Raw genomic sequence first — 14,406 nt, forward strand, 5'->3', positions numbered from 1 at the left:
CTTGCCAGCTGGTCAGCGCATGCTCTGAGTACATGTCGTGGTAATCCATCCCTGTCCTGCAGCCTTGTGAATGTTAACCTGTTTAAAGGTCTTACTCACATTGGCTACGGAGAGTGTAATCACACAGTTGTACATAACAGCTGGTGCTCTCATTCATGGTTCAGTGTTGCTTGCCTCGAAGCGAGCATAGAAGGCATTTAGCTTGGTTGTTAGGCTCGCGTCACTGGTGCAGCTTGCGTCTGGGTTTCCCTTTATAATCCGTAATAGTTTCCAAGCCCTGCCACATCTGACGAGCAACAGAGCCGGTGTAGTAGGATTCAATCTTAATCCTGTATTGATGCTTTGCCTGTTTGATGGTTCGTCTGAGGACTTTGTGAGATTTCTGGATTAGTGTCCCACTCTTTGAAAGCGGTAGCTCTAGCCTTTAGCTTAGTGCAGATGTTGCCTTTAATCCATGACTGTTGTTTAGGATATGTACGTACGGTCACTGTGGGGACGACGTTGTCGATGCATAATCCAATCGGTGCAAAACGGTCCTGAAACTTACTGTCTGCTATGGACAACTTCCGTATCGCTGGTACATCTTGTTTTAGTTTTTGCTTGTAAACAGAAATTAAGAGGATGGTGTTATGGCCAAATTTGCCAAATGCAAGGTGAGGAAGAGCTTTGTATGTGTCTCTGTGTGTAGAATAGCGGTGATCTAGAGTTTTTTTTGCATGTTGTCTGTTGATAAATGGATTTTGTCTGCTTGAGATTGGAGTCTGCGGTTTGATGGCTGGTCTGGTGGAATATTTAACTGTTTGTCTGTGTCCTTGTGTTTGGGGAGGGGAAGGGGTTGGGTCTGGGTTGGCAGTTAAATGTGCAAGAGATTTTCATCCATGTGGATAAAAAAACGACATTAAAATTCCACTAATTATTTTGTTCTAGAAATTGTTGCTGATGTACTCAGAGCCAGATTCATTGCGGTGAAGAAACTAACGCCCATGGGCGTGGCGTAGAGTTTGGCCAGGAGCATGGAGTTTGGGTTGCCAGCCAAATGGTGAATGATGGGACAGTAAAATACTGATACACACCTTTCTGGAGAGACGATGTTCTGTACTCTGCTCCTGAATATGGGCTTACTCAGGCTGTATGAGTAGAAAGACATAGTACAATGATTAATGACAACTGTGGCTGTACAGTATACATAATACACATACAGTATCTGTGTAGCTCTTAGTGTTGGGCACCGATATGGAAACTCTATATCGATGTCAGTTGCATTTTTTTCAAACTGAAATCAATATCATATCGATTTTTATGAGTAACGTAATTATACATCATATTGGTTTTATGAATAACCTGAGGGTGTGCTAGCGAATCCGATGCCTCTTCCATAGAGCTAAAAACCATTGATGTTACAGATGCTGTGAGACATGCAAGCTGAGAACGGATCAAAGACTGTTGTGTTGTGGACAAATGGTTTCCTCTATATTTTTTTATTTACATTCCAAGTAGAATAGCAGCCTTTATGAGTATTATAATAGTAATAACACTGTATCTAAAGATTATTAAAAAACAATATCCATCCTGAACACTTAACTAACTCTCCCAACTTCACACACACACAGGAGGGGGAAGCGGCAGCAGAGGGAGAAAAATATTATAAAGTAGAGAATCCCACACACACGTGCAGAAGGTTAATTTGTTTTGCCACCAGGAAGAGGAGTCCGATGTTTTCAGCAACTCAGCCAATCCATTGGGAATAACATTGCAACTGTGTCAGTGTTTCATTGTCTGTTCACTTCCATGGCTTTGTGAAGTCCAGACAACTGCATGCTGATTTCCCATTAGGACAACTGGGAATTTTCTGTCGGCATAACTTTATTTCAACAAACATAATTGTTAATGGATAGTTCATGGATAGCCTACTCACAGACACAATGAGAGAACCAATACATGATGGTTTAACCTTAATACACATTGGAAACTGTTGAGCATGAAAAACCCAGCAACGTTGCAATTCTTGACACAAACCGATGAGCCTCTCACCTACTACCAAACCCCGTTCAAAGACACTTAAATCTTTTGTTTTTTCCATTCACCCTTTGAATGGCACACATATGCAATCCATGTCTCAATTCTCTCGAGTCATAAATCCTTCTTTAACCTGTCTCCTCCCCTTCATCTACACTGATTGAAGTGGATTTAGCAAGTGACATCAGTAAGGGATCATAGCTTTCACCTGGATTCACCTGTCAGTTTATGTCATGGAAAGACAGTGTCCTTAATGTTTTGTACACTCAGTGAGTAAACGCAGCATGTAAAGTGTTGGTCCCATGTTTCATGAACTGAAATAAAACATCTCAGAAATGTTATTTCTCTCAAATGTTGTGCACAAATGTGTTTACATCCCTGTTGGTGAGCATTTCTCATTTGCCAAGATATCCATCCACCTGACAGGTGTGTCATATCAAGAAGCTGATTAAAGATCATTACACAGGTGCACCTTCTGCTGGGGACAATAAAAGGCCACTCTAAAATGTGTAGTTTTGTCACACAACACAATGCTACAGATGTCTCATGTTTTGAGGGAGTGTGCAATTGGCATGCTGACTCCACCAGAGCTACTGCCAGAGAATTGAATGTTCATTTCTCTAACATAAGCCGCCTCCAATGTTTTTTTAAAGAATTTGGTAGTACGTCCAACAGGCTCCAAGTGTGAGCCAAGTCAGGAAGAACTGGTACTCACTAAGCAAGTAGTGTGACGTCCGATACACACATATGGTTTTGATTAAGTATTGTAGTTTGTTAAACCATTTTTTCACAATGTGAAAACAACCAAACCAAATGGAAAAAATACTATGGAACAAATAATCAAACCTTGATTTCACTATAGCAAACAAACTGTAAGAAAATGCCCCTTTTTTATGCATGCCATTGTGATAACAACAGACTGATCCAAATTGCTAGTTGGGTCATGGGGTTGGGATTTTCCGATGGGTCTGGGTTTGTTGGAACCAAAGCTAATGGTTGTTGGTTTGCTCTTAGTGGGACTATAATTTGTTGGTTTTATCCAGTTGAACCTCTGAACCAGTTTGAAAGCAATGGGAAGCTTGTTGATGGCCCATCAGCAGGCCGTTAAGTATGCTACGTTGAAGGCCTATGAGATGGTTTTGTTCCTCCAGGAACAGTCATGTTTGCTCTCTTTCATAATAGTGTAGGGTAACAGCAACGATGAACCAATATCACAATGTGACTTGTTCACATCCTTATTGGTGCTCACCATTAGTAACTGTGTACAGTACATCTCTGTTATCCTGTCTGGGCTAGGGGGCAGTATTTTCACGGCCGGATGAAAAACGTACCCAATTTAAAACAGGTTACTACTCTGGCTCAGAGACTAGAATATGCATATTATTAGTAGATTTGGATAGAAAACACTCTGAAGTTTCTAAAACTGTTTGAATGGTGTCTGAGTATAACAGAACTCATATGGCAGGCAAAAACCTGAGAAAAAATCCAACCAGGAAGTGGATTGTAGTTTTTCAAGACTGGGCCTATTCAGTATACAGTGACTTAGGGTTCAATTTGCACTTACTAAGGCTTCCACTATATGTCAACAGTCTTTAGAACGTGTTTCAGGCTTTTGCAGTCAACAGAGAGCGATCAAGACCTCCTGGAGTCTGATGACCGAGAGAATGACAGGCCACAATTACGCGCATTCATGTGAGGAGGTAGTTGTGTTCCAAAACGTTTTTCAAGACACTGGAATCGTCCTGTTGGAATATTATTGAAGTTCTAAGTTAAAAAGGCCCTAAAGATTGATGTTTTCCAACGTTTGACATGTTTCAACGAACGTAAATATAACTTTTTGTCGTGAAATTTTCTGTGCGCTTCCTACATTTGGATTAGCTTACTGAACGCACAAACAACAAGGAGTTATTTGGACATAAATTATGGACTTTATCGAACAAAACAACATTTGTGGACCTGGGATTCCTGGAAGTGCCTTCTGATGAAGATCAAAGGTAAGTGAATATTTCTAATGCTATTTATGATTTTAAATGACTCCAAAATGGCGGGTATCTGTATAGCCTGGTGTATTTTTCTGAGGGCAGTACTCAGATTATTGCAAAGTGTGCTTTCCCCGTGAAGCCTTTTTGAAATCTGTCACAGCGGTTGCATAAAGGAGATGTTCATCTATAATTCTTTGAATAACAGTTTAATATTTTATCAACGTTTATGATGACAATTTTTGTAAATTGCTGTGCTGATTCACAGGCAGTATTGGAGGCAAAATATTTTCTGAATGTCACGCGCCAATGCAAAATGCTGTTTTTTGATATAAATATGAACTTTATGGAACAAAACATACATGTATTGTGTAACATAATGTCCTAGGAGTGTCATCTGATGAGGATCGTCAAAGGTTAGTGCTTCATTTCACTGTGTTTTGGGTTTTATTGACATTGTCTATGTACTCTCCTAACATAATCTAATGTTTTGCTTTCGCTGTAAAGCCTTTTTGAAATCGGACAATGTGGTTACATCAAGGAGACGTGTATCTTTAAAATGGTTTAAAATAGTCGTATGTTTGAGAAAGCTGAATTATTACATTTTGTTGTTTTTCAATTTGCCGCCCTGATATTTCACTGGCTGTGTCCCGCAGGTGGGACGCTACCGTCCCACCTAGCCCATAGAAGTGATGTCATCTCTGAAAATGATCTAACGGGTAACATTAAGGAAATAGAAAGGAGTGTTTATTAAAAGTATCAAGTACCATGACTTGTTGCGAGAATTTCTCAGTTTATATCAAATCAAATTTATTTATATAGCCCTTCGTACATCAGCTGATATCTCCAAGTGCTGTACAGAAACCCAGCCTAAAACCCCAAACAGCAAGCAAAGCATGTGAAAGAAGCACGGTGGCTAGGAAAAACTCCCTAGGAAAAACTCCCTAGAAAGGCCAAAAACCTAGGAAGAAACCTAGAGAGGAACCAGGCTATGAGGGGTGGCCAGTCCTCTTCTGGCTATGCAGGGTGGATATTATAACAGAACATGGTCAAGACGTTAAAATGTTCATAAATGACCAGCATGGTCAAATAATAATAATCATAGTAGTTGTCGAGGGTGCAACAAGCACGTCCGGTGAACGGGTCAGGGTTCCATAGCCGCAGGCAGAACAGTTGAAACTGGAGCAGCAGCACAGCCAGGTGGACTGGGGACAGCAAGGAGTCATCATACCAGGTAGTCCTGAGGCATGGTCCTAGGGCTCAGGTCCTCTGAGAGAAAGACAGAAAGAGAGAAAGATAGAATTAGAGAGAGCATATTTAAATTCACTCAGGACACCGGATAAGACAAGAGAAATACTCCAGATGTAACAGACTGACCCTAGCCCCCCGACACATAAACTACTGCAGCATAAATACTGGAGGCTGAGACAGGAGGGATCAGAAGACACTGTGGCCCCATCCGATGATACCCCCGGACAGGGCCAAACAGGCAGGATATAACCCCACCCACTTTGCCAAAGCACAGCCCCCACACCACTAGAGGGATGTCTCCAACCACCAACTTATAATAATATTCCACCTGCCCTACCCAGAACGTAATAATATTCCACCTGCTCTACCCAGAACGTAATAATATTCCACCTGCCCTACCCAGAACGTAATAATATTCCACCTGCCCTACCCAGAACGTAATAATAATCCACCTGCCCTACCCAGAACGTAATAATATTCCACCTGCCCTACCCAGAACGTAATAATATTCCACCTGCCCTACCCAGAACGTAATAATATTCCACCTGCTCTACCCAGAACGTAATAATATTCCACCTGCTCTACCCAGAACGTAATAACATTCCACCTGCCCTACCCAGAACGTAATAACATTCCACCTGCCCTACCCAGAACGTAATAATATTCCACCTGCTCTACCCAGAACGTAATAATATTCCACCTGCCCTACCCAGAACGTAATAATATTCCACCTGCCCTACCCAGAACGTAATAATATTCCACCTGCTCTACCCAGAACGTAATAATATTCCACCTGCCCTACCCAGAACGTAATAATATTCCACCTGCCCTACCCAGAACGTAATAATATTCCACCTGCCCTACCCAGAACGTAATAATATTCCACCTGCCCTACCCAGAACGTAATAATATTCCACCTGCTCTACCCAGAACGTAATAATATTCCACCTGCCCTACCCAGAACGTCAAAATATTCCACCTGCTCTACCCAGAACGTAATAATATTCCACCTGCCCTACCCAGAACGTAATAATATTCCACGTGCCCTACCCAGAACGTAATAACATTCCACCTGCTCTACCCAGAACGTAATATAGATTATTTCCAGACAAGGCATTTTTTTAGTTGCTTGCATCTTTTTATTCAGACCTTATTTGGAAGTACATAAAGGTCGTGACGGCAGTAATGACGATAGTTGCTCAGAGAAACTCCATTCTCTGGAAGCTAATTCCCATATATATTTTGACATTATTAAGCTTGAAAAGCTGGTGAATGTCAAATTGAAAGGCTGCTTCCTTGGTTTAAAGTGGAACTGACTGCGCTTTAGAAACATGAAATCATATTAAAATCTGTTCATTTACAACCCAGGAATTTCTGACAAGAGAGCACTTAGATTTGGTAATTTTCACGGTTTCATAAATTCATAGAATGTTTGGGAATTATGTATAGTAAGTCATTTGTGAAAATTCCATAGCAATATAGAGTGGGAAAGTGGCCTTGCGTTTGGACAATTTAATAGACACTGCAGTAAATAAACCATCTTTCTTGTCCAGGACCAGAGTCTATGCAGACTGGTGCACCATAGCCAATCAGAACTACAGTAGGACTATATACAAACATGCCATTTGCACACAGGCCTGTCATCATTCACTATGAACTGGACTGTGTTTACAGGCAGTAGGGCCTGCCATCATTCACTATGAACTGGACTGTGTGTTTACAGGAAGTAGGGCCTGTCATCATTCACTATGAACTGGACTGTGTGTTTACAGGAAGTAGCAACATAGCGACTTTAGGTCAATAGAACACATTCACCAAAAGCCACAAAATACACCTGAATGGATTTCTGTAAATATGTAAATACCATGGGAGTCCTCTTACATTTGGGAACTTTTATAGTCCTGTTGATCAAACAATCATGACAAGGTAGGCTATCTTTTCCTATATGCACATCGACAACAAGATCAACAACTAATGCTAGTCAGAGCAAGATTATCTCAAATCTAATGGAGGAACATTAGATAAACCCTCTCAAACTGTTTCAGCGAGTTGGTCATCAAACCTGCACTGATAAGCAACGGGGAATTGTAGCCTCCTCGTCCTTCTGCTGCTTGCCTGCCAATGCATGCTTGTCCCAACCAAGCACCCAGGCTAACTGGCTAAAGTTGGGCGGCAGGTAACCTAGTGGTTAGAGTGTTGGGCCAGTAACCGAAAGGTTGGTGGATCAAGTCCCTGAGCTGACAAGGTTAAAAATCTGTTGACAAGGTAAAAATCTGCCCCTGAACAAGGCAGTTAAAACCTGTTAGGGCTAGGGGGCAGTATTGACACAGCTGGATAAAAAAAACGTACCCGATTTAATCTGGTTACTACTCCTGCCCAGTAACTAGAATATGCATATAATTATTGGCTTTGGATAGAAAACACCCTAAAGTTTCTAAAACTGTTTGAATGGTGTCTGTGAGTATAACAGAACTCCTATGGCAGGCCAAAACCTGAGAAGATTTCAAGCAGGAAGTGGCCTGTCTGAGAAGTAGTGTTTCATCTTGGCTCTTTTTATTGAAGACTCAGGATCTGTGCAATAACGTGACACTTCCTACGTCTTCCATAGGGTCTCAGAGCCCGGGAAAAAGTTGAACGATATCGAGGCAGGCTCTGGCTGAAACACTTTATCGCTTTTGGCAAGTGGCCACTCAGAGTACTATGGGCTTAGGCGCGCGCCCGCGTCGACCGAATGCTTTCTTTTCTTTTGTCTGTTTATCTAAACGCAGATTCCCGGTCGGAATATTATCGCTTTTTATGAGAAAAATGGCATAAAAATTGATTTTAAACAGCGGTTGACATGCTTCGAAGTACGGTAATGGAATATTTAGAATTCTTTTGTCACGAATTGCGCCATGCTCGTCACCCTTAGTTACCCTTTAGGATAGTGTCTAGAACGCACATACAAAACGCAGCTGTTTGGATATAACGATGGATCATTTTGAACCAAACCAACATTTGTTATTGAAGTAGAAGTCCTGGGAGTGCATTCTGACGAAGACAACAAAGGTAATAACATTTTTCTTATAGTAAATCTGACTTTGATGAGTGCTAAACCTGCTAGGTGTCTAAATAGCTAGCCCTGTGATGCCGGGCTATCTACTGAGAATATTGCAAAATGTGCTTTCACCGAAAAGCTATTTTAAAATCGGACATATCGAGTGCATAGAGGAGTTCTGTATCTATAATTCTTAAAATAATTGTTATGCTTTTTGTGAACGTTTATCGTGAGTAATTTAGTAAATTCACCGGCAGTGTTCGGTGGGAATGCTAGTCACATGCTAGTCACATGCTAATGTAAAAAGCTGGTTTTTGATATAAATATGAACTTGATTGAACAAAACATGCATGTATTGTATAACATAATGTCCTAGGGTTGTCATCTGATGAAGATCAAAGGTTAGTGCTGCATTTAGCTGTGGTTTTGGTTTTTGTGACATTATATGCTAGCTTGAAAAATGGGTGTCTGATTATTTCTGGCTCGGTACTCTGCTGACATAATCTAATGTTTTACTTTCGTTGTAAAGCCTTTTTGAAATCGGACAGTGTGGTTAGATTAACGAGAGTCTTATCTTTAAAATGGTGTAAAATAGTCATATTTTTGAAAAATTGAAGTAATATCATATCTAAGGTATTTGAATAACGCGCCACAGGATTCAACTGGCTGTTGAGTAGCCCATAGAGGTTAACAGACTGTTCCTAGGCCGTCCTTGTAAAGAAGAATTTGTTCTTAACTGACTTGCCTAGTTAAATAAAGGTTAAATAAAAAATAAAAGTTGGCTAGCTAGCTACACAAATGAGAGAACACCTCACTCTGCCCATTTGACTCACCCCAGAATGCAAACACCCTTGTTAGGCTGTTTGCATGTTATTTAGCATGTTTGTGACTGACTTACTTTCATTGCCTACATTTACTGACACCAGTCATATTCAGCAGGTGTTGCATTGGTCAATTCATCAGTTATTTTGCGCTCTGGCGAGAGTGCTCTGAAATCTAAGTAGATATTGTGAGATTTGGCCCTTCATAATGGGGCGCTAAGCTTTAAGCTATACTTTTAAGCTATTAAGTATAATGGAGTATAATAAACTGAAGAACTTGTGCTATGCATAGATGTGAGCATGCGAGGGAAGTGGGGTGCGATCTAAACTGTGTTAAATGCAACAGCTTAAAGAGTGTGAAAGAACAATGGAAATACACTGAGAAAGAACATAACAGGAAACTTCAGTGCAAACAACGAGAGCGCCAACCCGAGACCCTGCTTCTGCAAAGATGACCACGGAGCTACAGCGCTAAGGGGCTGGACTAGCTTTAGCGCCAACACCAGCGATAGGCCAGTAAGTTTAAACCATGCTGAGCCTCTACTCTAATAGGCCTGTTCGCAAACAGGAACTATCTCTGTTAGAGTATAAGTCAAGGGGATGTTGGGGTGTTGGGACTTCTCTGTTTTCATCCTGCGTGATGTTACAGTGAACCCGTATATACGGAATTTGCATTTACCATTTATTAACTGATGAATAAATATTGACATTAGTATAAAATATAATTGACTCTTTGTTCCTATATCAGATTCGAACACATGCAGCCTTAACAATAGTCAAGAGTGAATTTGCAAAACGCAAGAGATATGCTAACTGGATAACAGTCGTTCAATTTCAGAATAGCTAAACGATGAACATGTCTTGCTAGCAAACCAAATGACACCTGCATCCCCATCTCTGTAGCCACCGGAAAATTCAGTCACTCACCCACTCCTCCGATGACATCCTCCTAGCAGCTAGCTATCTAGCTAAGTTCAGTCTCTGTGTTTTAGCTTGCTACATAAATAGATACGCTAGCCTATCAGCCACATTTTAACTGACTTGTGATCACTGGCCTTGGCCTTACTAGTTTGATTGTATTGACATTCCCAGCCTTAGTTACATTCGTCAAATTCTGTCCAAAATATTGAGTCGTTGAAAGTGAAACAGTATATATCGAATGGAGGCAGGAACAATGTACCAGGGCAGCTGTAATTTACAATGTGATAGCAATATGTTTTGGCCGACCAAAAACAATGCCTTCATGTGTGTCATGGAATGTTGAGTCAAATATAACCTATTTTTAAAACCTGGTTTCTGAGCATAAACTGAGAATTTGATATTTTTGACTGCAAAGTAGTTAAAACGCTGTCAGTTCCACTTTAAACAGTCCAAGGGACACTCACCAAAAATGTGTTGTTCTAATTGGAGACCTATTAGATTATTAAATACAGATAATAAATTGATAATTTTAGCATAAGCTAATAGACTTAAAATGGGCCAAAAACCACCTTATTAATGAAACCCAAATTGGTTTCATGAAATGTCGCCACATCAGCTGTAACGTTAGTTTAGTTTTAGACTTGATTGTTCGCGCTGATTCAGTTGACTCCGACAGTATTATAATATTCCTCAACTTTTGTAAAGCATTTTATACAATAGAACACAAGTCCCTAATACATTCGTTGCACACGTTTGGTTTCGGTACTAGCTTTTCTCTGTGATCGATCTGTTTTTATAACGATATTAATTGTGTTAAGATGAATCATAATAGAACATCTAAAATATTTAATATTCACCGTAGTGTACGCCAGGGTTGCCCTTTTTCAGCTTTCTTATTCCGTTTAGTTGTAGAATTACTATTTATTAGCATTTTAAACAACCCTTGAATTACAAGGTATTTCAATTTTTGGAAAATAAATACAAATATCTCAATTAGGAGACGATACAGCTCTGCTTCTAAAAGACAAGAATCAAGTTCCTATTGGACTTAATATTATCAAATCATTATCTTCTGCTTCTGGTCTGGAATTTAACTTAAATAAATGCGAAATATTGTCCCATAATAACTCAAATTACCAATCTGTTGAGAATATTCCAGTGAAAGGTAATGTGAAATATTTAGGGGTGCACATGGCGAAAAATCATATTGTCCGTCAACATCTCAATTTCTCTCTCTATTATTGGAAGGGTTTTACTGTCCAAAGCAGATGGTCTGTCACGGTTTGTCTACCATGCTCTATCCCTATCTGATCAAACCAGCAAGGATATCAACAAAACTTTCCTAGACTTTATATGGAAAAATAAACGACGCAAACTTAATAAGTCTGTAATATCAAACCATAGAGCTTATGGTGGGCTTGATGTACTAGAATTCATTGATATCAACAATACCTTTTTTAAAGGTAAACTGGATAAAAAGCTGTATGCTTCGCTCTGAATCTATATGGTTCTTCATTCCCTGTCATATTTTTATGAAATGGGGAGGTCTTCAATTTTTTGTGGATGTGCAATTATTCTCCAGCAGAATTACCATCAAACTGTCCAAATTTCATGAACTGGCTCTTCTATCCTGGAAACTATGTTGTCTACAACTCTTCAACCACACAAGGCACTTCTGTGGAACAACAAAGATATTGTTGTTAAAAAACCAAGTCTTTGTTCTTAAGTGGTTTGTAATAAATATTATATTTGTGCTTGATTTTTTTGATAAAGAAGGGAATATACTATCTTATAGGAAGGTCTTAGAAACATATAACTTACCAATACATTATAAATTATTTAAATTCTATATGCAAAGCAATACCTTCAGGATTTACTCAATTAATTAAATCTGATTTGTGTTTTGGAAAACACGTCAAGATAGATGCACAATTTATGTTAGAAGGTTGCCCCCTGCTGGATAGAAAATGTAATAATACTTTTTCACTCCAACAACAAGATCCCTCCTTGATGGAAAATCTTCTGGAACGCATATATTACTGAAATTTAATGGAAGAAAGCTTGGTTGCTCCCGCACACATTTTTTTTGTTCAAATCAAATAAAGTAAAAGAAATTCACTTTAAAATCTTGCACAAAATATACCCTTGCAATATCTTGTCTACTCATGGACTTACAAGAAATATGCCTTTTCTGTGATAAAGAAGGGGAAACTGTTTTACAATTTTTTTTTTATGAGTGTGACTCTGTGAAGTTATTTTGGAGCGAGTTAAGTATGTACATTTTTTATTTAATCAATAAGACCCAGGTATTTACAATGAAAAATGTAATGTTATTATTCAAATGAAAACAAAACCACTGAATTAGTCATTCATTCCTCATTCTCTCTGGTAAATGTAATATACACAAAAACAAATATTTGAAATCTGTCCCCAAATGCAATACATTTTTTAGTTGAAATCCAATATTTAATAAAATCTCTAGAATTCATCAATAACAAAAAAAACCACTGTATTCTTACAACTCTATCATATGTTTGTACAACTGTAACCCCTGGCCTTTATTTTATTTTAGTAACTTTAATTTTTGAAAGTACATTTTGTGTGTTTTTTTTAATTTCTTACTTTTAATGTCATTTTATGTTTCTTCAGATAAAATATACATGTATTGATGTCCTACGTTTGTATTGTAATTTGAAATGTTATAATAAAAAAATATGTATGAAAAATCTATTAAAAAAAATATATACTAAATAAAGATCTGACTGCACAATCAATCCACTGTCTCATCAACCCAGCCAGGCAATTTATAAACTTGATCTCCACTATAAAAAGCATCTAGACATTATCTCACATTTCTTTTGGACTACAATTTAGTTTTCAACAGCGGAGATTTGCGGCATGGAAATCATAGTGCATCTTGGGTTATTTCCTTAACAACGTTCCGGCGTTGTCGTTTTACCTTGGTTACTTTTGTTGCACACAGAACGATTTGTGCGTTCGGTGTCCGTCCTTGCAATACCTAAAGAAACATACGTTACCGATGTATTTGTGGCCCTTGGACTAAAATAACAATCACTATGTTGAACTTAGCCACATAGTTTCTAAACAACCAACCCGATTATCAAAAAGCTTCATTGGTCATGGTTTAATACCAATCACATTTTTATTTAAACTTTATTTAACCAGGTAGGCTAGTTGAGAACAAGTTCTCATTTACAACTGCGACCTGGCCAAGATAAAGCAAAGCAGTGCGACACAAACAACAACACAGAGTTACACATGGAATAAACAAGCGTACAGTCAATAACACAATAGGAAAAAAAAGAAAGTCTATATACAGTGGGTGCAAATGGCGTGAGGAGGTAACGCAATAAATAGGCCATAGTAGCAAGTAATTACAATTTAGTAAATTAACACTGGAGTGATAGATGTGCAGATGATAATGTGCAAGTAGAAATACTGGTGTGCAAAAGAGCATAGCCAACACATCATAAACGTTCATGATCAGTTTCAAAACATGCTCATCTGTCCTTTGGTCTGATGAGTCCAAATTTGAGATTTTTAGTTCCAACCACCTTGTCTTTGTGAGACCAGAGTAGGTGACTGGATGATCTCTGCATGTGTGGTTCCCACTGTGAAGCATGGAGGAGGAAGTGTAATTGTGTTGGGATGCTTTGCAGTCTGTGATTTATTTTGAATTCAAGGCACACTTAACCAGCATGGCTAGCATAGCATTCTGCAGTGATACGCCATCCCATCTGGTTTGGGTTTAGTGGGACTATCATTTGTTTTTCAACAGGACAATGACCCAACACACCTCCAGGCTGTGTAAGGGCTATTTGACCAAGAAGGAGAGTGATGGAGTGTTGCATCAGATGACCTGGCCTCCATAATCAACCGACCTCAACCAAATTGAGATGGTTTGGGATGAGTTGGACCGCAGAGTGAAGGAAAAGCAGCCAACAAGTGCTCAGCATATGTGGGAACTCCTTCAAGACTGTTGGAAAAGCATTCCAGGTTAAGCTGGTTGAGAGAATGCCAAGAGTGTGCAAAGCTGTCATCAAGGCATAAGGTGGCTACTTTGAAGAATCTAAAATATATTTTGATTTGTTTAACACTTTTGGTTACTAGATGATTCCATATGTGTTATTTCATAGTTTTGACGTCTTCACTATTATTCTACAATGTAGAAAATAGTACAAATAAAGAAAACCCCTTGAATGAGTAGGTGTGTCCAAACTTTTGACTGGTACAGTATGCTTCAGTAAGATTGGATTTTTAGCATTTATAGCAATGGTTATCAACTGTACTGTAGGGATGGAACGTAAGTCTCTGGATGTTGAGGTTGTGGTGGCAGCTGCAGTGAGGTATTTGAGTGTAC

General features: G+C 39.1%; 1 protein-coding gene across 5 annotated transcripts in view; it reads right to left on the reverse strand.

The window, feature by feature from the left end:
* LOC106594602 (uncharacterized) overlaps nt 1-14,406 on the reverse strand; it is a 126,609-nt gene that overhangs the window by 35,749 nt on the left and 76,454 nt on the right. The window lies entirely within an intron of this gene.

The sequence above is a fragment of the Salmo salar genome, unplaced genomic scaffold (genome assembly GCF_905237065.1).
Source record: "Salmo salar unplaced genomic scaffold, Ssal_v3.1, whole genome shotgun sequence".
Lineage (NCBI taxonomy): Eukaryota > Metazoa > Chordata > Actinopteri > Salmoniformes > Salmonidae > Salmo > Salmo salar.